Source organism: Apis florea, unplaced genomic scaffold (genome assembly GCF_048593485.1).
Source record: "Apis florea isolate Af1SG1 unplaced genomic scaffold, ASM4859348v1 contig_3367_pilon, whole genome shotgun sequence".
Classification (NCBI taxonomy): domain Eukaryota; kingdom Metazoa; phylum Arthropoda; class Insecta; order Hymenoptera; family Apidae; genus Apis; species Apis florea.
The window spans coordinates 1,895,955-1,921,740 of record NW_028256746.1 but is presented as its reverse complement, the minus strand read 5'-3'; the positions used below and the strand labels follow the sequence as shown (position 1 = coordinate 1,921,740).

General features: G+C 39.2%; 1 protein-coding gene across 4 annotated transcripts in view; it reads right to left on the bottom strand.

Moving 5' to 3' along the window:
• The window catches only part of LOC100863535 (lost and found), a 187,194-nt gene that overhangs the window by 103,218 nt on the left and 58,190 nt on the right, over nucleotides 1-25,786 (bottom strand). The gene's annotated exons all lie outside the window — the stretch shown is intronic.

The window sequence follows — 25,786 nt, the reverse complement described above, 5'->3', positions numbered from 1 at the left end:
GCGACCGAGTGGCGCGCATGCGCGCCGCCGCTCTACTAGCAGGGTGTGGATGGACGGGGTTGAAAGGATCGTACTCGACGTACTACGCCGACACCCACTCTCATTGTTGAGCCGAGTTAATGAGCGAAAAGATACAGGCTGGTTTTACGAGCGTATCGCGATACAGGGTGTGTCCGTGAGGCAGCGCGCGCCACGCACTCTACGTTGCACGTTCGTATATATTACGAATACAGCCGGGGATATATATATATATATATATATATATACGGAGTATCTGCTCGGTTAAATGGAATCGTCGCGCTGCTCCTCTTGATTGTCTTCGCCTTTTACCGCCTCGTCGAGGCCTTTTTGTTTTTTCGTCTCTTTTCCTATATCGCGAATATCGACGATTTCGAGAGCGTGGGAATGTTTTTAAGGATCGAAGTTGAGAATAATGTTATTCGTTATAGCGTGGCCGAGATCAATTTCTGTTCCTTTTTATCGGGTCAGTGTTATGTTAATAACGGGTATTTTCGATCAATTATTTTATTTAGGATGAAAATATATTTTTTCGAATTGTCATATCAACAATCTTGTCAGATATCGTATGAAATTTCTGAAAAGTTAACGCGCGAAAGTTAAGAAACATCTTTTCTAAAATGCTAAATTTCGCCGATAACCAAATGAATAAAGAGAATTGATAAAAAATATACAATATTCGCACAAATACGGATACGGAGTGTGTATAAAACGAAAGTTGTTTTAAACATTTTTTTTTCCTACGCAAATTTATTATTTGTCGCGGTTTTTCCACGATTCTTCTTTTATTAATTTTTAACAATACCCCGTATACCGAGTAAGAGGGAAGAAAACGGGACGATATCGTTGGAAAATAACGAACTGAAAAAAAGGAAAAGAGTAATTACGATGATCGCGGAGAGAGGAAAAAAATTGATACGCAATTTAGGAAAATTTTCTACTAATGAGAGAATAGACAACGAAATAAAATGCAGGTACAATAGAGATTTACATTAGACGTAACCGAAATAAAGCGAATCCCAACCTATTGTGTTACGTTGAAATAATTCTCGAGAGCATACGTTATGATTTACGCGAACCGAATTCCTGACTGAATTCAACGGTTGGACGTTGAAATGTCGAGAACACGTGGCAAGTGAATTTGCAGCCAGACTTGTTTTTTACTCGAAAACTCTCTACTCGCCGCGTAACACGATCAATTTTTCAAATATCTAAATTTTATTCTCAAAACATGCAACATATACGATTATGGAACAGAACGAAATTACATTAGAAAAGTAAGCATTATTTCCAAAAGTAACAACGTCGCTCGACGTGTGGAATTCTAATTTCTAAATCACACACACAGTATCGTGAGCAACAAGGAAACGCAACACGGACGAATTACGCTCGTTATCCGCCGTATTAAACGTTGTTAAAACGTAAACGGTCGTCCAGCTGGCATTCAGTGGACAAATTAAGTGGGGGGTTGGCCAATTTGCGAGACAATTGTCGGCCACCGTTGGGCGCAGCTTTTCACCTTTCGAATTTCCAGGGCACAGAAAATCTGGTAAAAGCTCTCTGGTAACAGCCTCGTGTACAATGGGCGAAGGTCGAAGCGGAAAAAAGGCCAACGTGGACAAAGTTGGTCTTCCAAAGTGAAAACTTTCGTGTCCAAAAAAACGTGTCCAGGATTTTTTAAATTCCACTCGACGGGATGGTCGACGAAGGTTAGGATGGAATTGCAAATTTTTCCTCGTGTCGCTGCTTACCGAGTGGCACGAAGCGGCTCGAAGAACTGTTGTGTCGATTCGAGAGTAGTTGCCAACGTTCTTCCTTGTAACGCTGTTTCGAAGCGAGTTTATATTCGGTTGGAAATATTTTCTGCGAGGAATTCGTCGTGTCGAATCAGATGGACCGAACGAATAGTCCGCATTTTTACAATTACTCGCGAGATTCTTTATGGACAATTTTAACGAGCTCGTTATAATTTTTTTCTGTTTTTTTGAATAAATTAGAGGATAAGAAAAAAATTGCAAACCTTATTAATATCATTCGTGTTGTTCACGAATTTGGAAATTTTTAATAGCAATTCATTGAACGAAAAGTTATGAGAAAAGGATTTGCAATTTTTACCCTCGAGAATATATTCCATGTGTGAATGACGGTTGATCTTAAAAAAGATTCGAGGAGAAGTAGCAAGCATCGATTCGAGTCGGCGAAATATAACGGGATGGAATACGAGATGGCCGTGGATGGGATCTTTTTCTGGCCGCTCGAGTTCGGGTGAATCGAAACCCGGTACCCGGTGAATGAAAGTGCACGTTGCCCGCGTATTCCACGGAATTCGAAAAGAAGAGAGGGACGAACTCTGGTGGAGTGCACTCGAAAATACAGGTCGTTGTATCGGTTGTGTGTATACCTCGGAGATAATATTTAAATTTCCCCCTTTGACGCTTCGAAGGCGCTCTATTAACCCGTTCGATTTATATTGTGCCCCGCTGACAAATGAATTTAAATAAAATTCATGAATAAATTCCCCTAAAAATAATCCCTCTCGTTACCTCGCTGTTGCCATGATATTTCGCATCGATTCGCCAAAGATCGAGTCAATTTCCACCGAGATATCAGAGTGGAAATTAATTGATCAGCTGTTAATCGTAAATCGAAATCGATTGATACGTTGAAGAAAAAATAGAAATACACATTCTTGAAAGAGAAAGAAAAAAAGATGGAGATTAAATTTCAATCAACCGAACGCGATATCAAAGGTTTTTTTTAATTGTGGCGTGGCGCCAGTGAAACGGGTCGTTCTTTGTCAGACCTATTCTTACTACGAAAGTCTGCTATTAGTCGCACGATCCCATGTTTGCGTGACGCGATGTTACACATGTGTTACAACTTTATAGCTTTAATTTCAGCAACAACCAATCTGCGTCTCGAGATTTACCGTAATTATATTCCTTTCCCGTTCTCGAGTAATCGGTGTTTCGCGCAAACGCAGAATTTCAATGTCCTCTTCTTACGTGTATCCACTAAAAATTGTCGCTACTTTGAACGATATTTAAACAATATTTCCCTATCTTTTTCCTTATTGAATCTGGAATGGTAATAATTAGTTTTCAGAACTTTCTTTCCTCCACCTTTCCTTCTTTTCTTTTTTTCTTCCTCCGCTTTTCTTCGGCTGCTCACTTTTATGAATCTGTTAAGCAGACTGTTCCTTGATCGCCAAATAATCCCCTCATATTTTATCCACAAGTTCCACAACTTCACTTCGGCGGAGAAAAGTGTTAGGACCATAACTTCTTTCTCTTGGATACTTAAGTAAGAGTAATATCTCCGCCTTTTCTTCGAGTAACGTTGCGTTGAGAACGTTGCGATTATTCAATTCCGATTATATCTCAATCATCTTGGCTGATGATTTGTTTTAGAAACTTTTAAATTTTATACAGGTCACTGTAAACGTACGATTCTTCTTGACAACACGCTACGAAAATCGACTCGAAGATCGATTCTTCTTAAATATAAATGTATTCTAATAAAGATTCTTCCGGATTCAAATATATTCTTTGTATTTTATTCATAAACGTATTCTCCCAAAGAAAATCGAATAGACGTTCGCCGCTGATCGATGCATATTCGATTACTCCACTCTTGTCTCCTTTTGTACGCCATTGATTGGAGAATTATTTCTATTTTTATAACATTTCGCCTCATATTTATAACTATCTCGCGCGTAGACCAATTATCGACTAATCAAACAAGAAACGAAAAAAAAAATGCATATATATTCCGATAGAAATTCAATATAAAACTTGTATAAATTCAAATCAGAAAAGTTATTCAAACCGAACAAGTCAACGCTTCGATATGTCAAATAAAATCGACGAAAGGGGACAAAAGATAGTGATCGAGCAAAAGTGATGGAAATTTCTAGATCTTCGCGGTTAAAGAAATTAAAAGATCGGCACGTTTCTCTTGAAATTATCAATCTTCTTCTTCGCCAAGAAGAATCCTAACGATGCACGCAGCTGTCGTGTGTTAAAATCCCGTCACGATACGTCGATTATCGCGCCACCTCCACTCGCCTCCTCCTTCTCGACGAGGGCATCTCGAGAAGGCTATCGCGGCGAGAAACTTTAACAGCGGTCGGAAACTCGTGGAGGATGGCGATCGGAAGTTCCACTCGGCCGCCACGTGTGCGCCAATTCGACGTGTTAATTTACCAACTTGTTTCGCCTCGCGAAGAATCATCCCTCGTGCCCGGGATATCGATTTCTCCGCTCATCACCGACTCATCGGTATTTCATACGCGTCTACGGTTCATATTCGCCCCGTTCGTGTTCGTAACGGGTTTGGAAATATTTCGTTCCAACCAAAGACGAAGGATATTCTATTATTTTTCATCTTATTTCGGGCGATCCAAATTTTCAATTTGATTAATTTATGTTAGATCTGGAAATATTTTATTCGAACGAAGAATGAATTATCGGATAGGGATCGATTAAAAATTTTAATCTGGCCAAATTTTAATTTGTTTACGATTAACAGAATCAATAATCGTTGATTTCGTTGGTTTCGAAATTAATTCGATCGTTAATTTTAATAACGCTAATACACAAGTTTAAACAAGGAGTTATTTGCAATTATTATAATGAAACGTTTACAAACATCGATTTTCATTTTCCCCTTTCGAATTCCAAAAATCGCAAAGAGCCTGGAAATATACGATTCAAATTCTCCCGCCACCGACTCTAGAAATGAATTTTTATTAAACTCGAGGTCGGTCTGTTTTTCCCGGATTATTAAAATGCACGCTCGAAACGTGGCAGATCGTCACGAACGAAATTTCATCTCATGCGCCATGCATACAGATAATCAACGGTGCGCCATCGATACGACAAATTATATTTTCTTTTTTCTTTTTTACCTAAGTTTATTCGCGAACGAGAAGAAATAAAGAAGGAAAGAAAGAGGGAAAGAAAAGAAAGAGATAGCACGACATCTAGGAACGTGGATATCTGGAACGAGAGAGTTTCGTCGCGCAAAATTGTGACCGAGAAGCATAAGCTTCGAAGGGAAATTTGAATTTAAATTTGAATGCAAGCAAGAAAGATGGAAGTTTATTAAAAAAACGAAGGCGAACCGCTGCCGGCTAGTTATCTTTTCCGCTCCACGCTTATTTTATGAACATTAAAGGGGAAATAATTTACGATGCAACAATAACAGCAAGTGTTTTTTTTTTTTGCTTCCCATTACATCAATGTATCGGATATCATTTCTTCTCCTCCATTAATTCTCGATTGTGCTATTTCTACAAAGTGATGGTGTTTGCAGTTTAAAACGAAATTTAAAAATATATTCATCCGCTTGATTTATTCATACAGTCTGTTTGCAATCCTCTTTTTTCCTCTTTTATTCAAATGTTTCTTTAAAAGCCACGTAAAACGGTATATAAATATCTCGAAAACAAAGTATTTTCGACGAAAAGTAAATTTTTGAAGCAAAAATTTTAAGGTTTCATCAACGATTGTATTTATTTGATCTTGGATGGAGGGACATTCAAATTGAATATCCAGATCTCTTCAAAAACCTAGTTGAAGACTTTCTCCAAAAAAAAAAATTGCCCAAGCTTTCAACAATGTAGCAATATAATTCACGTCCAAACTCGTTAAAAATCCTGAACGAATTATTCTCGAGAAACTGAAAATCATATTTACATTAGCAGAAATGATATTTATGAAAGATAGCAACGAGTTGTCTTCATCGAAATATCACAATATTTCGAAAAACGCGAAACGACGCGATTTATCAACCAAGTAATTGAATTTCCTCGATTGATCCTGTCCACATAGGATAACAGGGTATATTACTCTCGCAAAGCTCGAAGAAAAGGATATTTTTCGATCGATGGAAGTAACCGATTGAAATAATTTCTCTCTCTCTCTCTCTCTCGTCGGATAAAAAGTCAGTCCCCGTAACAGGATTCGAGCAGGCGGATTCGAGGCTTGAATCTAACGACGACGAGCCAGTGGACCGTATAATTAACAAAGAATTTAGTTCAAAGAGGAAAAAATGTAGAACGACCGAGTGAAGAGGAGAGCGGAGGGGAGGGCACCAACTACTCGTACATTCTTCCTCCTTTTATTCCTCGGACACGTGTACCTTAACAACGAAGGGGAGAAAGAAAAGAAGGGCGCCGTTCGCACCTCTTTTTAATTAATAACCGCGTATATTACATTCGCGGTTAATAGAGTGATAGATGAATCCGACTGAATCGCGAAACGAGAACTTTAAACTTTTGTTTTCGAAGCCTTCTTCCTCCTCGATACGGAGGCTAATTTATTTTCACCTGGACGTGAACGAATGATTTTCCATTCTTCGCCATTCCGTGATTTGTGTTAAACTCGCGATGTTAAACTTGCGATCGCACGGATAATTTTGAGAATTTTTTTTTGATCGTAATAATTATATTCAAAATATTCCTCTCTACTTTTATTATTGGGGGATGATGATTGGTTAGGAATAGTTTAAAAACAATTTATTTTTTGTGATGCGATTTCGATGATGATTTTCGACATAATTGCATTAATTATTTAATTATTATTAGTAATTATTTGTTTCTGTTCAAATCTGGTGTGTGTGTGTGATATTTTACGAAAAGAAAAATATTAATGCTTTTTCGTCGCTTGCATCTGTTCGCAAAGTATATCTAGAATAAAGGGGGCAATTTCTAAAGATTAAGAATTTTTGAAGAAGTGTTTCGCAAGAAGTCTTTGAGCTCCCAAATTAGAGATTAGTTGAGACTAATAAATGGATTTTCTTAAAAATAACGACGTTATAGATCGTGTCATAAGTCTGATCGATGTGCTCGTATAATTACATTGATTATTGGAGAAATAATTAGGAGAGAGTGTCACGGGATTCTAGAAGGAGGCGTTTGAAGCGAGCTGGCAAAAATATTTCAAGCCTGTAAAAAGTAATCCAAGCGCTTCCTCGACTCGAAATTTCACCAACTCCGTTCTTTCGCGCTTTCGTTCTTCTCCGTGATTTGCCGTAGAACGTCGACGTGAAATTGGAATTTTATTCATGAAGTTGGCGGCGGAAAGATCACGTTCGAATTTGTCACAACCGGTTACATTTTGGAAAAAGTTGGATCGACTTCGAAGGAGGTGCGTTAATTGGAAAATGAACATCTGGTTGGTGATGGCCAATTTTGTTCAACTTGTAACTTTTGTAACAACGCGTAATCGACGATGGGTAAGTATCCCGTGGTCTCAGGTGGCCTCCACGTCCAGTTTTTAAAAATGGGTGTTCCATAAGTAAAATACGGAAATACGGAGGACCCCATACGGTTTCCTTCGACGGTTTCCTTTCGAAAACGTGGAAAACTTTTATACTGGCTCGTGTCGTTCGATATGAATTCTTTAAATTATTGAAATCGAAATCGTTGCATATATGCAAAAACTTTATACAGGAGGAAAAATATAGGGGGAAATTTGTTTGCGAAAAATTCCATTGACGAGTTATTCGACCAATCGTTAATAGTTAAAAAGAAAAAGAAAAAAAAATATTGGAATCAAACGTTTTAAAAATAAAAATCATCACATCGAATTTGTACTTTATTCGATAACGAATAAATTGATTAACTGTTATTTCGTAAGACGATTCGTTCATCATTCGAAACGAGTAATGGAAAAATGTGATGCGAAGAGGCAAAATATAAAACTTTTCTAACGAATCAACGAATAAATAACACGTGTTTGGAATAAAGAGAATAAAGGATAAATTACAGTCTACGTAAAATTAGAAAAAGTTAGTTTATTAGATTATTAGATTAAACTTAGATTAAACGTTTGCCTGAAAATTCAATTCGAAATGTGTAAAGACGTGAAATTTGTGGAAAAATAATAGACGAAAGTTGTAAGATTTTAAATATGAAAGTTGGGTAATTATCACCCATTACGAACGTTCTCTATATAAGTTTCTACATCTCGTAAACTCGAAACACGTTTGAACGCGTTCCAACTTTCGGTCAATCAATCAAAATTTCAACATTTCAACCCTTACTCGAATCGAGTAAAATTCGTAATCTCCAGTCCACAACTCAAACGAAATTCGCCCAAAACTTTCGAGGCTATTACCGTTCCTAAATCCTTCCAACTCCCCCTTTTACTACCCTTTTGTAGACGAATAATTTCAATCAACAACTCGTCGCTCTCTATCTACGAATATTCTATCCGCTTCGGTGTCCAAAATGCCGTTAATTTGTTTCCTTCGCGGAAACCTCGACACGAACGAAGAGCTCGCTCGTGCGAAAATAAATAAAATGCCGTATTTTCTTCTCCCCTCGATATCGAAATTTTCTCGAATCGACTATCGTTAAATTTCTCTTTCCGAAACCGTAATTAATCGCATTGTGTACGCTCGCGCACATGTGTGGATACGTATGTTATTCGTGTAAACAAGCCATGTATGCGTCGTGGATATGCCGTATTTGAGAAACAATTACTAGAGACTGTGATAATTACGAAGATGTAATTACAACGATTATCCATTCTACGGAAGAAGTGATGTAGGATGTATATTGGGACAGTTTCAAAGAGTCGATTAATTGAATACTAATTGGACTGGAAATATTTCGAACAAAAGTTATTTGTTCCTGCTGTAATTAATCTACGTTTTCCTTACGTTTCTTAATTCGATAATTTTGATTATTATTTAGTTGATGCTTCGAGAAACAAATTATTAAAGTAACTTTATTCTTCGACCATTAATTTTTCCCATCCCTGTTATTAAGATTGTAAGTAAAAAAAAAAAATTAAAAGAAGACAGAGACTGTCTCGATGTTCGATCTAATAATTTTGATTACTTAGTTATCGAAGTAACTTTATTCTTCGACCGTTGATCCCTGTTATTAAGATTACAGGTAATTAAAATTAGAAAAGACGGATCGCTTATAGGTCAACAAATAAACATCTAAACGTATGCCAACGCTTTTGAGCCTGTTCCTACCTTCAGAATCGAATATATCGTCACCCCCGCGTACGTGTACACTTCCTCTTCTGACATATCGTGTTTCGCGCGCCCTTTAAACCATACAGCTGGGACGATAATCGACGAGGAAAGCCCCGAGCAAACGCGACAGAAAGCGGCGATGTGGTTTCGCCAAATCGAATTTCAACGCCGCCGTTCATTGACCGCGATTTCGCCTAGGAAGAAGCCTTGGCGAATTAATCACAAGGCAATAGCCTCGACGTGAACGTCATCCAACCTACGCGGAAGACGTTCAAGGCTTTAGCAACCTTGCGATTAACCAACGTACGTCCGCTCTCTTAGAACCTATCTTTCGTAGAAAAAGAAGAAGAAGAAGAGAAATTTAAATTGTTATGCATCGAAGAAATGCAAAAATATATGCGTGTAAAGAAAATTTTTTAAACCCGATTAAACCTTTGACGATGAACTTTTTTGCCAATCAGATTCTTGCCTATCCTAATGGATATACTATTTCGATATTGGCGAGGAGAGAAGAGAAAGGAGCTCGTGGAAAAAGAGACTGTAACCTGTTCTCTGTTGTTCCATCTTTAGAAAATCCTTATAAATCAAGGATGAAGGGAATTTTCTCGAGCTTCCAAAGTAACGAATATAGAGCAGAGTGGTGTGTAACGAGAGATAACGATGGCACAGCGATTTAACAAGGATGGAAATAACGAGAATAGTAATTGTCACGCAATTCAAGCTTCGTTGGTTGGATTACGGAACAATGGCACGCGAAAATTTCTTTATAATTTCGAATCCATCCGACCAAAATATACCATTTGCAACGTTTCCTGTCCGAAATTAGTCGCGCCGCGATAGGATAATATTGGAACACGCGAGAGGAGAGCGCGTAGAAAGATAAGAAGACTCTCGAGTCATTCGTCGCGAGGAAAAAATTGCAAAGCAACCCCAGAAGAGTCAACGATCGAATCGTGAGAACTGGTAAATATTAATCCCTGTTCGCGAATGATCGTGAATTCTTTAAATAGAAGATTCGCGGATTTTCAAGATTCACGGGGTGTTCATTCCTCCAACATCTGTGCGCAAAGAATCGCGAATTTGAGAGAGTTGAGAGAGAATTTGATGATGAAAATTGGATGTAGTTAGTTGCATAATATTTTCACAATTCAATAATTTAAATAATAAGGAAACACGAATTCTAAAAATTTGATTTACACGTACGAAGAAACAGTTGCGAAGAAACGTTGATAAAAACTATTTTTGTAAGCGATTCTCCAATTTAATCCGTATTCGTAGGAATGAAAAATTGTTCGATTATCGCCTTCGAAACGGGCGAAAATTTGGGAAAAATCGAGATTCGATCGATACTTTTGAAATAACCGTGGTTGCTGAAAAAACAATCATCCCCCTTTAAATCAACGAGAGATCGATTAAAAGATGTTTCGGCCAGCCGCGAGGCAACCAACTCTTTACACGGTGAATCCTTTTAAGCGGAAAATTGGATCACCGAAAGAGTATCGCGAGAAGGTGACGAGATTAACAAGTCGTCTCGTGGATGGAGGAGACGCAGAGGGGAGGTGAGGTCCGTGGGCTTGAATCTCGTTTCAAGAGCGTCGCGAACGAGTCACACTTTCGCGTCGTTGCCTCTCCATTGTGTGGTTTAATCTTTTTCAGAATCCTTATGCGCCCGTGTAACGCCATTACCAGCGACGATCCAACACACGGTTACACATATATTCGAAATTAATTTTGGAGGGAGAAAGCTGTAAGAGGGAAAAAATAAATTACGCAATTGTTTGAAAGAAGATGCATTTTTCTTCTTTTTCTCGCGTTGAAAATAGTTTTATAATTCGCGAATAAGGGGATAACGATAGTCTCGACGAGATAGTTTCTTCGAATACGATTCGAAATTGTAATTGTTCATTCGTCGTTAAATCATTAAATCGTAGATTCGAAGTGATATTCGCGCGAATGTATCATTCGTTGCCAGGCGAATTATTTCCAAAGCCGAAGATGTTGGATTATCTCTGCCGAAACAGGAATTACGCGCACACGTAAATCCAGTGTATAGCGGTGGATATATTATCGTTACGTTGAACCTAATTGGCCAACCTTTACACCTACACCACTTTCCCCGGCTCGGTATTCATTAAGATGCGAGAAAGGGACGTTAAAACGCGAGACCGTTCTACGATTTCGCCTTCATTAACTTCGATTTATTAGCTGTTAATTGCGAGTAACGCCCTCCTCCACCGTCAAAGAAGCCTTTGACTCGATGAACCTCTCTGTAATGAAATTTATTAAGTGAAAGAACGTAACCTCTTCTCTCGCGTTTTCCACGTCGTGGAAACACCGGCTTTAAACCTGCCATGTTCGTTACGCTTATCGGCTCTCGTTAAACACGTATATACTTAATTAATTTGGCAAGAATTAAAAAAAAAATATATATATACAAGAGACGAGTGCGCAACTCTCGATCTCGTTATTATTAAATTTATTATAAACTTTGATGGAAAATAGAAAATAAAAAAAGTGGTGCTCGGTCCTTTTTTTTTTTTTTTTTTTAATTATCCGTTTATCGCGCGCGCGATATCTTTTTTTTTTTGTCACCACTTTATTCGCGAGTTTTGATACGCGAATTAATAAACGCGCGGGAAATCAATGACGCGCGCCTCCTAAAGTCGGAAAATTTGCGCAAAAAAAAAAAAAAAAAGAGTCGAATGAAAAATTGATCCCGATTTTTATCTCTCTTGTTGATCGTGCATGCGCAAGTTTGTGCAAGTTTAACGAAGGGAAAAGAATGGTCGTAAAGTATTCATGGTTTTTAATACAGGGAGGAGAATTGGGTGAGAAAGTTCGATAAATATTAATCCGATAAAAACGAATCAAATCGTTTGAAAAAAAATATTCGGGGAACAGAGAAATGAGAAATTTAGATGTTTCAAAATCGTAAGAATAGAAAAAAAATGAAGGAAAAAGAAGGAATAATTCTCCGATGCGAGGAACGAAAAGAAGAAAAAAAGAAACGAAACGCATCGCGATTATTAAAAAAAAAGAAGAAGAAAAAAAGGAGACCGTAATTTGATTCGCGATCGACTATGACGTGGAAAGGTAAACGGGACAAGAGGATCTCCATTAATAAACGTAACAACATCTCTGGTCGGATAAATGAAATCTCTGGATCGAAGCCGGGTTTCACGGCTAGCCGTGAATGCGTACATGCATAAATGGACCGGTGGAAAGAAGCAGAGCGCAAATAACGAATTAACCGACTCGAACTTGTAACGAGAAAACGCTGGCCGCCATTTGTTCCTGACACCTTGTGCAAACTATCCTCGTCTTTCCACCAGCTGAGAAACGAGAGCGGTAAGAATAATTGAACATAAAATCTCTGTTACGCGAAACAAACGAAACAATTCCTCACGATTTCTGTCTCTTTCTCTCTTTCTATTATTATTCTAATCGTTTCGATAAGTATCGCGAAAGGAAATCGAGAATTTTTCGTAATATTTATAATTTTTTGTAATATTGGCCACTTTTGCTTCGCGCGAGAGGATGGATCTTATATATGTACGAATGTATATGAGAAAACCTGTCGAAGAAATATTACGAAACGTAGAAATTTCGTAAGGAATAGTTAATTAAAAAAAAGGATCGAATGGTACAATTGCACGGAACAGATCCACATTTGTCCAAATTTAAATGAAAAATATATATAAAGAAAATTTGTTTAAAATTTTCTCCAGTTCCCGTTGCTTCCATGCAAAACAAAAAAGTCTGGAGATGAAAAAATACACGCGATATCCAGAAATATGTATTTTCAAATATCGCTTTTATCGTTTCGCATATTTTGCAAGTATAAAAGACCATTGAGTGGTGGAAGGATTCGCGTTGAGCGGGGAATATAAAGAAGAAAATTGGCGAGCACAAAGATTTGGATAGTTAGAGGGATATTTTGCGGAGCGGAAACGAAGAAGAAGAAGGTTGGGGATGAAAGGAAGACAAAAGCTGTGTCGACGTCTCGGCACAGGATCTTCTTTAACGGTGAAATATTTACGGGCTGTGTGTGTATTGTGCGAAATCAGCGATCAACGGGGAAGGAAGAAATTCGCATTCGTATTTGTCAAAAGCATGCAACCCTGGCAAAAAAATGAGGGAGGAAGATCGGAGGAGAAACGTTTCCTCGCGTTGTGTCGAACAGATGGCCCGCGTTCTCTTCCATTTACTCTTTCTTGCGAACTTCCGACAATTTTCCAACCTTCTCTCTCTCTCTCTCTCTCTCTTTACGTTCCTCGTTTTTCTTACTTTCCACCAGGAAAGGAAAAACGGAAGAAAAGCGGAAGGAACAAATGCAACACGAGCTTTCAGGCGTTAATTAATTTTTCTCCTCGGTTCCGTCTTAATTCCTGTGTTCCCTTCTTCTGCTTTTCAATAGAAACGTAACCGTGAGATTTAGAACGGTAGCTAAATTTCTCTTCTTACGTTTTCGAACGAGTAATTAACTTTCTACGCAGATTAAAACGCGTAAGATGAAAAGACGTGATAAGAAGAACGCGAGCAAAGCTAAGAATTTTAAAAGAAAGATAATTATTCTCGCGTAACGTAAAGGAAAGGATCGATGAAATCCAAAGTTCGACGATTCACCACCACAAATGGATTCCTGATCGAGATGGATACCTGATCGGTGTATAAGACACCCACGGTGGAAGAACGTCGTTTCCCTGTAAAAACAAGAGGAGCAGGGGAAGAGGAAACGAGGAGGAATCGAGAGGCAATCGGGTTACGTCGAGCTCGGTGTATTAGCCTCGAAATTCAAGAAAATTTGCTCGAGCGTTGCGGGCAAACGATTCGAGACCCTTAAACGTTGGCCAAGAATTCGTCCTTGAGAATCGTTCGAAGAAAGCGCACGTTTATTTCCACCCGTTTCTCCTCCCATTTCGACGAATAGGTCGACGCGCACGCCGATGGAAAAGGATCGAAGATCAATGTGAAAATTATCGCGATAGCAAAGAACGATTACGATTCTCACCCGCGAAAATATTTCTTGAGAGATTTCTTGCTCGAGAAATTAAAAGAAGAGAATTAATTTTTGACGAAATCCTTTCCATATCGTTGTTTGGAGAAGGTGTGTGCAATCATTATCGATCGAGAAGAAAATTGAATGTATACGCGATAGAGAAAGGATTAAAATGTTAAAATTCAAAACTATTTATGATAGATCGTTGTGCGTACTGTAATTTTACCAGGACGCAACACCAGGGGCTATGAATAATGAATAATACATTCCGTATAGATTACACCATGTATTATTTACAGGTTCGTTTGTACGATAAGTAGCCCGAGTCTATTATTAATCAGACATGATTACCTGACACCGGTGGAATAATAATCATGAAGGTAAACGCAGTAACGAGCGGCGCAATGATTTAATTATTCATCACTTGCATTTACATTAGAGAAAATGTTAATACTTTACGAGATTTTGAAAATTAGGATCTACCTCTTCTATCCGTCCACATTTCAATTTAGCAAAAAGAGCAAATTTCATTTACACTGATCCATATTCTAAATCCTTGAAATATCTGTCTCCAGTTTTTTTGAAGTTCAATAACCGAAAATATAGTGACGTCAGTAAACGGCGAACCTTTGAGAAAGATATCGTGATCCTTTCGAAAAATTCCAACATCTCGCTTCAATTATTATCAATACACCAAGAGAAAATCTTCTACAAGATCGCTTCAAGAAATGCCTCAATCTCTTCGATTCACAACTATTCAAATCGAAGAATATACGTTTCATACGCTATGATAACGCTCGATTGAGCGTTGAAGAAATTAGAAATTGCTCGCGTTTAAGCAATCACTTAACAATTCCATCCCAAAGCTAAACCCCCTTCATCGCCTTATCCAACGATACTTCCGCCCGCTATGCAACCCGCTTGGCGCGATTTCATCGGCGGTTTAACGATTTTTACGAGACACGCGCGCGCGTTTATCAGCGCGGAACAGTTGATTTAAAGTTAACGTTGACTGGCAGAGAGGAGGACGAGCGAGAAAGGGAGAGGGAAGGGAAAGGGGGAGGGGATGACAGAGTGGAAGGACTGCTCCGAAACTCCATCAGCTTCCTGTTCCGGTATCTTGGGGCGCAATCAAATTACCCACTCACTTTCCCGGACATTATCGAGCCTCGCCGTCTAGGGTGCTCCCTTTCGTCTCGTCGGGTTCGCGCGGGTCACGCTTCGAATTCGTTCGAGCCGACAGGATCGCTTTCCTCCACGGACAGTCGACTCTAATTGCTTTTGTCCCGCGTTTAAGCAGTTCCCGCTACTCCGCTCGCGTACACACCAGGTGTAGGACGAGTATCTGAGAGAGGGGAAACAGGTGACTCTGACACCGTGTCGCTTCCAACTCTTGAAATCTGACCGAACGAAGGATTCGGTTCTGGATAGTTTCTTCGGTCGGATCGAATGCAATCCCTCGCGGGAAACTTCGTCGTTCCACGTCGTTTTCCATTCAGGTTTGATAACCATTCAGGAGGTTGAGTGAGATCTATTTAACCTGTATTTTGCTTAACGTATCTCAACGTCCTTTTACGTTTGTTGAGCAAGTTGTTTTTTTGAATTGGTTTAATTGTGTTTTGACAAGTGAACGAGTTTAGGATATTGTTCATGCACGAGTTTACGTTGAGGCACAGTGTGTATCGAAATATTAGATCAATGTTAGATCCTATGATATAGGTTTGTAGGAGATTTGTGGTGGTATAAAACTCGTATGTACATTCTAACTTTGCACACGGAAATTTTAGATAAGAGGTAAAAAAGAAAAATTTCATATAAATGGAATAATAATAGGAGATCGTGTAAGAGGATTCCACGATAATTCATGTGGTAAGAGTTCAGATAAGCAATCATCGCAAATATAAACGGAATAATAATAGAAAGTTTGGTATTTATTGCATATGCGCATCTTAAATATCGGATGAATTAATTTATATCGGACAAGAGAGATAAAATTGGATAAAATTTTTAACTATTTTTCAACATTGATGAGAATATCTGCGTATCGAGAATTGGAATTTATTTATCCTCAACGAGTTTCATCCAACTCGAGTTACAATTCCGCCATATTTTATACGGTCCATTCTGAAGTCCAATCTAATTGCTAAACTCGCGAATATCCTGTATACACACCTTTGCCATTCCAAGTGCATCATCCGATAGCAAGTTACGAGCTCCTAACCCGAGTGGCTTCCAGTGATTATGGCTTTCCTTGCCGACTCTTGCGTGTAAACCAAAGTCTAATACGTTGGTTCACCTCTTTGACGATCCTGCGCTTTTCCTTCGGCTTCCGCCTTTACACGTACACTGAACGAACCGATATTTTGGCTTATCCATATTATAAATTCGGGTTAATATACAGCCCCGTATTTGACACGTTTCAACGCGACAACAAAGGCTAACCGAAATGATATTATCCTTTTCGATCGATCGATCGATCGATAAATACTCGTGGAACTATAATTTAAAGAGGGGGGGAGAGATGAGTCGATTAATAAACTCGGTGAAAAACTCGGTTAAAAAGCGATATTGAATGAGAAACAATAGGGGGTTGTTCACCGAGCTTGCATCGCATTTATTAACAAAGTTCGATTCCCTGTGGATACAACCCTTTCCCTTTTCACTCGCGTGATCAAAGCGACCGCAGATTTGCGCGATTCAACGTTCCAATAATACAAACTCGTCGCGCACGGATGCGTTATTGAAATTTACCGGCAAAAATCGAGGGAAAAAGGGAGAGCAAAAAGAGAGAGAGAGAGAGAGAAACTGCTAAAAAATTATCGAAACGCCTCGATGAAACTACCTTCGACTCTCTTTCGTTTCGTCCCGTTAATTTCGAATCCGTTCTTGTTATTTTCACGACGAGACGAGACGGCTCGATTCGTTGACCCGCGAAAGATCGCAGAGGGGTGGAAAAGTGGGACAAATGGGCAACAAGGATGGCGGATCGCTTCGAGAGTAGAATACCTTTGGGTAGTTACGTATGCAAGGAAACCGCAGCCACGATCGACCACCTGCTCCAATTACGCTCGTTAAGGATAGGTCATCCCCCCTCCCCTCCCCCTCCCCTCCCTCGCTTTCGTCTTTCTCGAAGACGAAAATCTAAACGGGTCACGGTTACGAGGGCGAAAATTTTTGAGAAATTTTTGAGAGGAACAAAAAGGAGAGGACGTGGGAAGATTCGTTTATTAATTTCTGCCATTGATTATTCGCGCGCTTCATAATACACCCTTCGTGCATTTCGTCGCATCTGTTCCTATGTCGGTATTTTTTATTTTATTATGGCCATAACTCGACCATCTTCCATATATCGAATTCATTCGGATAGGATTTAGGAGGGGAGGGGGGGGGGGGCACGAATTTATGGGTATAAGAGGAAACGATTTATTGCCGATAGTTCCGGGCACATTTTTCAAGTTTTGGCGTTGTAAGAATGGATGGGGCATAGTTTCGAAAAAGAAAAAAAAAAAAAAAAAAATGCGAAACAATCTGTAACGAGGCGAAATATTTAGAAATGTCTGAAAAAAGTATAATCCTCGATACGATACGATCGTCGTGTCGAAAGCGTAGCTTTTTAACGCGTACGGAAAATATTTCTATCTCGATCCATCATCGATTCAGCCTCGTCTCTCGAAAAGTTAAACTAAACTCTCGTTTCGTAAAATTATTCTCTATTACAAAAGTATTTCTATTCCCATCGATCGTCAATTTCTCGTTACTGCACTCCGCTCGATTACGAAATGTAAATTCATATATCGAATGTGAAAATTCGACGAAGCTAATATTAGCCGTAAGATCTTCATTCCCCGAAATTAATCTATCCGTTTCCAAACAAAGGGAAACTCGAAATTAGGGAAAGGTGAGACGACATCCCTCCAGAATGGAGGGGATCGATGGAAAAATAATTTTACAAGAAAAGTAGAATAGAGGGGAGGCTCGACGGTGGAAAGGGAAAACGTGTCGCGGTTTCGGGAGTTGGAATCGGTCGACGGTGTCGTCGCCTCCTCGATAATAGCTTGCTGAAAGTGTGTAACTACTTTGGCGCGGGCATCAAGTGGTCGCGGCTTTTCTCCTCCGTAAAAGTTTCTCAAAGTTTCCACCTCTCGAGTCGATTGACGTTCTTCGATCGCAAACTTCTTCTTCCTGCCATCGTACAAAGGGGTCAGGCTTCCTCCTTCGAACGCGCTCACTCTATCGCGCATCGGATCGCGGTTCATTTTGCGATGATCGTTCCATGAGCTCTGCAACGATACAACGAGTTCTCGAACGATGCCACGAGTTTTATAATATGAATTTTGAAACCACACTATGAGGCCTGGAAGGACACTGTGAATCTTGGATATCGCGAAACTTGAAACGACACTATGAATTTTGAAACGATTCTACGAACCTTGAAAAGAGACCATGAGTTTTGAAATCTTGGAAGGATATTTATGAGACTTGGAACAACGTTGCAAGCCTCGAAACGATACTACGAGGCTTGAAACAGCTATGAATTTTATAATATGAATTTTGAAACCACACTGTGAGGAAGAACACTGTGAATCTTGAATATCGCGAAACTTGAAACGACATTATGAATTTTGAAACGATTCTACGAACCTTGAAAAGACATCGTGAAATCTTGGAACGATATTTATGAGGCTTGGAACAATGTTGCATGCCTCGAAACGATATTATGAATTTTGAAACGATATGAAGCTTGAAACAGCTATGAGTTTTATAATATGAATTTTGGAACGATACCAATGAGGCTTGGAACGACACTGTGAATCTTAGAAAGACACCACGAGTTTCGAAATGATACCATCAAACTTGAAAACTTCGAAACGACACTATCAGTTTTGAAACAATATTACGAATCTTGAAAAAACACCGTGAGTTTTGAAATCTTGGATGAGGCTTGAAACAGCTATGAGTTTTATAATATGAATTTTGGAACGGCACCATGGAAGGACTGTGAATCTTGGAACGATATCCATGAGACTTGGAACAAGAAGACTCGAAACGACATTATGAATTTTGAAACTACGAACCCTTGGAACGACACCATGTAATCGTAGAACGATGCGAGAAGAACGAACGATCGATGCTGCTTGCTTTTTGCTTGACCGATCGGTCCAGAAAAAAAAAAAAGAAAAAACTTTGGAAGTTGCGTGAGGAAATAAGAAATTGCATTAGCGATTAGCTATAAAAATTCTCTCCGTGAGTGAAATTTTGCTTGAGAAGTTTTACACTTTCTTTTTTATGGTCATTTTCCATGGACGTCGGAAACACCTGTCCGAATAAACGATGGTGTAAAATTTTCTAAATGGGGATTGTACATAAAATTCTGAAAAAAATACAGCTAACTAACGATCGAACATCGTTATTTCTTCCGCAACGTGGTTCAAATTTTTTTTTTTTTTTTTCAGATAATTCGGAAGGGAAACGAAAATTCGCAACACTACGCGCCGAAAAATAATTAAAATTCTTCGGATTGTTTCGAGTCGAATACCGGTTTAGAAAAATATAATACCACGAATATACACGAAATATACGCGTTGTCTAACAATATTTCATCGACGTAAACGGTTCTCTTCTCTGGTTCACTACTTGCTTGCTACCAATTTTTTCTCGTCCCTCGACTAATTTCGGCCGGAAAAAGAAGGACACAACGCATCGACCGCGATATTTCTCCGCAATTTACACGTAATACCGAAAGAAATTTCGAAAGAAGGGAATTTCTTTCGCGTGTAACAGAAAACAAACATGTATATTGCAAACGTGAGCTTACAATTGGTATAAAATGGAAAACGTGACTTTCATTCACGCGATAGGAGGGAGAGAGAGAGAGAAGGCAATATCGCTTTCCCATTCTACCTTCCCCTCTTCCATCTCTCCTCCTCCCCTCTCCCTCTCTTTTTCTCCCTCCCTCTCGAGCTTTATGCTTATTTTCGTCGTGTTTGCTCGATAATTTTCCCGTGTTTGCACGATTTAATTAAAAATCCTCTGGCCAGCCCGATCACCACCGTTTCGTAACTTCATCTCCCTTTATACAAAGCTCGGGCGACAAAGCTACAAACCGTTCGATCGTCTAACCTACTTTGTCGCCAATTTCGAACGAATTCGAGGTTTAAATGGAACATTACAGGATTTCGTCGATCTAACCTTTCGTTAATGATTATTCAGGGTAAATATTTACAAGAAGGTATCATCGATCTCGATGACTTTCTTTGCTGACTTTGTCGAGGCCATGGCAGATGCAATTTGCGAAACTTGTATGAATCGTTGAGAAAAACGAGTTCAGGTTAAGTTAGGTTATGTTATTATAAAATTCATTAAGAAGTTATTAATCTAATTTAATCTAACTTAAACTCAACTTAAATAAGATAAAATTTAGTTCGATTAACTTGTGTTAATTCCAAATTTGATTTTAAATCAAAATTACATAAAACTCGTTTAACGATCAATTGATTGTAGAAAAATATTAAAAAGTCGTTAAAGACGAATTAAAAAGATTGTTCGAAGGGAAATAGCTTTGTCTCGATTCTCGAATCGAGTGCACCCCTCTTCTTAATATTAACGTGACGTTACAATTCGATCATCGATTAAAATTTTCTACAGTGTTAATTTTCAAAGTTCACAAAATTAGACAGATTGCTTGATACGATTCGAAAAAAAAGAAAAGTAAAAAAATTTCTTCCTTAATAACGAAAGGAACGAACTTTTCCGTTAAATTCCTCTCTCGACCCTATCGACTCTCTCACGGTAAGGGAGTCACGGAGTTGAAAAGCATAATTCGTCGAGTCCTCTCTATTGACTTTTAATAGTTGGATCGGATTGTCTCCTCCTTCGAACAGCCCAAGGGATCGTGATCGATCGGTTTGTTCTAGCCTTCTGGGCGCAAGAAGGACGGATTCGTTGTTAGGAAAAATTGATGGAAAAATTGCTTGACGATTTTTCGAGGAACGAGCTCGCCGAATTGAAATTTAGAGAATCCTGTGTAGAATGAAATGGTTTTTTCGCGCGGTGTTCGACGCGAGGGAGAATGTTTTTTTTTTTCTCTCCTCCTCGAATTTTTACTCCGATAAATTTGCCGCGTACGATCTGTAGATGACTTGTCGCAGTTTGATTACACGTTTTGTGAAAATATTTTCATGCGTTGCGCGCGAAGAGGAATAAAAATCGTACCGATGAATTTGTATTTTTGAATTTTGAAAATAGGATCGAGTGTATAATTCGAGAAATAAAAGGTTTTTTTCTTTTTTTTTTGGATTTTGCATTACGCAACGCGAAAAGACTTTTCTATTTCGAAAGTGTTCGTTTTCTGGGAAATCCAAATTGTGAGAAATAGATAGATGTAATCGATGAAGTAACTTTGTTTCAAATTTATTCTATACTTACGTAATTTATATTGCTCAATCTTGGTAAATAACGCGTTTATTCTAAAAAAAAAAAAAAAAAAAAAAAAAAAAACTTTACGTATCGTTGAATTTAAAAATCATACCTTTAGAAAATATTCTCGATAAATATTGATAAAAGGCTCTGAACTGAACCGAAAGGAAATTGTGTTTACTCTCAACATATCCTTCTTACCCCCCCTCTATACTTACATTCGTCCGATTCCAGTATCTTTGATATGATTCCTTGCTTGTTTTGGAAAATAATGACTATTGACAAAGATAACAAAATACTTTGAGGGACGTCCACAGGATGTAAAAATATTTTTACAGACGCGTAAGTATCTGTGTGTATTAAATTTCTCTTCCTCTCTTTCTCTTTATGCGAAATTTCTCTATGCGAAACGACGAACGATTTATTTAAAAAAAAAAAAAAAAAAAAGATCGCTCGAACTAGCATGCTACAACAATATCGCAACCAATGATTCTTCGTCGTGTGTTTATAAGCTCCTATTTCACTGATATACTCGAAACTGTCAACCCAAATGAACCGACTCTTATCAAAAAGGACAGACGTCTGTCGTGTCGATGCGTGTACGTCGCAATAGAAAAACTGAAAAGTCGTGTCATCGGTCTGACGTCTTTGACATGCAATTTTCTGTCCTGTTCAAATCATATCACCCCAACCTTCGACATCTTCGACGGACTACAAATTTACAAATATTTTCGCGTTCCCACATTTATTTTATCTTTATCCTCACATCGGATAAAATATAAAAATTTTACAACTTACGAATTTGACAACGTAATTCAATTATCACAGTGTTAATTGATTAACTGATCGATCATCGTTCTCGAGAATATGCAAAAAACAAGAAAGGAAAAATATAAATTTTAATTCAAAAATAATAGCCAGAAACAATACGATATATTTACACTTGATGCGATTGCACGTATATTCGAAATATCAATTTTCTTTTTTTTTTTTTTTTGGCCACCGAAACCAAAACGCACACTTTTACACGATAAAAATAACAAGATCTCTGGTATATATTCATCGCTCTGTTTTAATTACACCGGGGGACGATTTTTGTAAAAAAAAAAAAAAAGAGAGAGAAAAAATTTCATTACTCCGATTTCTACTCTGATTCTGAGGCGAACAAACACGCGTGTTAGAACCGCGTGTAAAATGCAAAAGGAAAACACGGGCACGGTTGAATAATTCAAAATATTTCGGTGTGATAATTGAAACGGTGGTAGAAAGAAGGGCAACGATTAACGCAGCTCGTAAATTTCAAAATTGCGCGTGAAACGGAAGAAAAAAAACAGAAAGAAGGAGGGAAAGGTAAGTGGAATGCGGTAATTATACACACACACGCACGCACGCACGCACGAATCGATCGGTGTGCGAGTGGAGAGATAGCGGTGGAGGGGGTGGTATGGCCGCGTGCACCGCCATGAAACGCGTATCTGTGTCGTGATTTTATGGAAATAGCCTCGGTTATCTGTTCGAGTTATTGTGCCGGGGCAAATAGACACACGCGCGGCCTGTTGCGAAATTCCATTCGAAATTTATGCATCGTGCTTCGATTCCTTTTAGCCAGCTTCGTAAAACGATCGAACAACAATGCGCGAGCCGATTAATAGGGTAAGTGAAAAAAATGTGGAGAGGCGACGTGTGGCGTTAGAACGTAGGTTTCTTGGAACAATTTAAAGAAAGAAAGAAAGAAAGAAAGAAAGAAAAGGAAATAGAAGCGATATAAAAATACCGATTGCTTTTAAAGGATCGATTTTCAAATTTGTTTCCTCGACACGTGGCGTACGAAAATGCGTGGCGTGGTACGAGCCACGAAGGAGGAAGCTAATTTGTTGGAGGCAGAGCAAAATGCTCCCCTGGCTCCCCGGGTGTAAACCACTTGGCTGGTTATGATTCAATCAAGTGTAAAGCCAGCAGCAGCTGGATTAGACCGCGTGGCGCATGTAAATTGCACGATACGCAGTGTGACTTTCTCAGGCTACGTGTAGCCCCCGTAATCCAACCTCCACCGTTCATCTTCTCTCCGCCACGTCCCCTAAATTGATGCCAGTAATTCACACGTAATACACCTTACATGGTCAGAACGCGGGAACGCTTTAACGCGAGCAACCGCGTAATTCCAACCAGAGACGGCCAAAACACGCCACCATCTCTTCCCGATTAATCGATGAAATCATCGTATCGCGGTATTCCCCTCGCGGTATTTATCTCGTACAACGAGAGAATCATAAAATCAAATGTTTTAGCTTTTATATATAGTTGCTACGTATATTTTATGTCTCTCATCCCCAGTTTTATTTGTAGATGTCACTGTGGATCGATCATCGAATTTTTTAACGAATTCTTTGCTACTTCCACCTGCCGCTCTTAGCAACACGCTTAATCTTTTCGCGCGAAATCTCGTCATGCTCATCTGACAATCATCGACAACAAGCGAAATTAAATATCGTGGTCAGAGGTGGGCATTAATCCGTTGAAAAAGTAACTAATCGAATTAATTCGACATCTATTACGATGATAAAAGAAATCTCACTCAAAATTAAACGTAGCCCGTACGAAGCTGCGTTTATCGAAAACACGCACAAAAAGAGGTTAAACTAGTTACTTTAAGCAATTACTTATTACTTATTATTAAATGCTCGAATAACATTTATTCGTCGATATTACGGTCGATCCTTTTAATATAAATGTTTCGAACAATAAATTATCGAAATAACTTTATTCTTCGACTACTAAATTTTCCCCATCACTGCTTCCAATGTTCCTAATCGAGTCGTAATCAATTCTACTACGATAAAAAATCTCACTCCCGGTCAAAATTAAACACATACGAAAAGCTTCGTTCGCGAGCACAAAAAGATGCGCTCGAGTAAACTCTGAATCGGATATGAGCGTTGAAAAAATAACTAGTTACTTTAAGTAATTCCTTATTAAAATGCTCGAATAACATTTATTCGTCGCTATTACGGTCGATCCTTTTAATATAAATTATCGAAATAACTTTATTCTTCAACTGTCTCCAACGAAATCGAATCGTAAGCCGAATCAATTCGACATCTGCTACGATAAGAAATCTCAAAATTAAAACACAGCCCATAATGTTCGCACAAAAAGAGTAGTTGGCCCAACGAAACGAAATCTGGAAACGGAGCCGCCGCCGATACTCGAGCGGCCTCGGCCGGAAATCCGTCGGCGGATGTAACCGCCCAGGGGCGCGAGGGAGCAGCGCGCGGGCCGCGTGGAGGAACGAGTAGAGACACTCTCGTTAAGAGTGGTCGGATGAATGTGTTCCCGCGACAAAGCAGCCTCCGCCGGCGTTAGTCTAACCGACGCGACGCGACGCGACGTGTCGAGCCCTCGAGTGTGGATGCTCGCGACGCCACCACTTCCGCCTACGCGGAGGAGCCGAGGCGTGTCGCTCGGCCGGGCTAATTACTCGCGCGTCTAAACTCGCGATCGGCCCTCGGGACGTGTTGGAAAATTGCCACGAGGGGAAACGATCGTTCGACGCAAACTCTTCCGTTCCACGGATGGAAAGAGGAGAAGAGGAGGAGGTCGTCGCGATAATTTTTGCCAACCAAAATTCGTTTCGTTCGTTGCTTTATTATTGATCGGAGATTCATCGCGGTTCAAGCGCGCTCGTCGACTCCTGCGTCCCCTCGCCTTTACAATTCGAGTCTATTATTCGAAAATCTGTAATTGGTACTCGCGACGCGAATGGGACAAGTTCGGCGTAAAACGCGTTTAACCGATTCTCTTTCGGATTTCTCTTTGTCTCGGGGTTGTGTAGGGTAGAATTGGGTGGATTATTGTTCGACGTCGTCAGCCACTTGAACGCTTAAAACACTATCTTACTAATACAAAGACAATAATCAAGCTTCGAATCGTCTGTAAAAATCATCTTGCGGATCTTCTGAAATTATTTTAGATTTATTTACAGCCACATGTAGTAATGATCTGTACAATAACATTTCTTCTCGCTTCATGACTTTATTATTTGCCTTAATTTTGACATCTATCGAATCTTTCGTAGAATTTTGCAACGACTCGGATGCAACCCAAAACAAACTAGTTCATCGAACCAACCGAAATGGCGTTTATTTTCTCGCGGTTCACGCTTTCGATCCGCCGAAATATTGGAATCGTTGCAGATTTTTTTCCCCTCCTTTCCCAATCCAGCCGAGGAATACGAGAATCCGAGGCGGATTTCCAAGGGATCGGATAATAAAGTCGTGGAACGCGTGCTTTAACGGCGTTTATCCGATCCGTGGGGGGGATCGTTAGTTACGAGTGTTCGACGCTCGAATTCGCAAT